This window comes from Penaeus monodon, chromosome 27, assembly GCF_015228065.2.
Source record: "Penaeus monodon isolate SGIC_2016 chromosome 27, NSTDA_Pmon_1, whole genome shotgun sequence".
In the NCBI taxonomy this organism is placed as follows: domain Eukaryota; kingdom Metazoa; phylum Arthropoda; class Malacostraca; order Decapoda; family Penaeidae; genus Penaeus; species Penaeus monodon.
In genome coordinates, this window is record NC_051412.1 from 30,230,790 (window position 1) to 30,231,284 (window position 495).

The window sequence follows — 495 nt, forward strand, 5'->3', positions numbered from 1 at the left end:
ATTACTTACATTTCTGCTATTCACATTTATCTGCTAGACGCGTTGAAAACAGTCTTTAGTAATTACTCTCTCGCATTCTTTTTAATACTTTCGAAGTTATCATAGTAATTTTCAGGAAATATTTATAATCATCATGAAGACTGAGGTTTTCTTCTGCAGCTTTTGGCATTCTTGATTTATTTATGTTGCTCTTTTTATTGCTGTTGCGCATGCTAATTCAAGGATTCATCACCTTTACGTTTTTCGCTGCCCTGTACATAACTAAATCCTAGCTTTTCATGAAACTGAATATATCCTAACGGAAGGCTGTTCATATGCGTGAATAGTAAAATTACAAATTAATGCTGAAAAATTACTCGAGAAACTTTGTCCTGGAATATCAAAAGTTTTCAAGTGTCAAACCTATTCTAACATCCAAGAAAGAATAGATGTCAGGAAAAAAGGTTTTGCAACTGTTATCCTTCATATGCAAACATGCTCATCGCAATCGTTGTG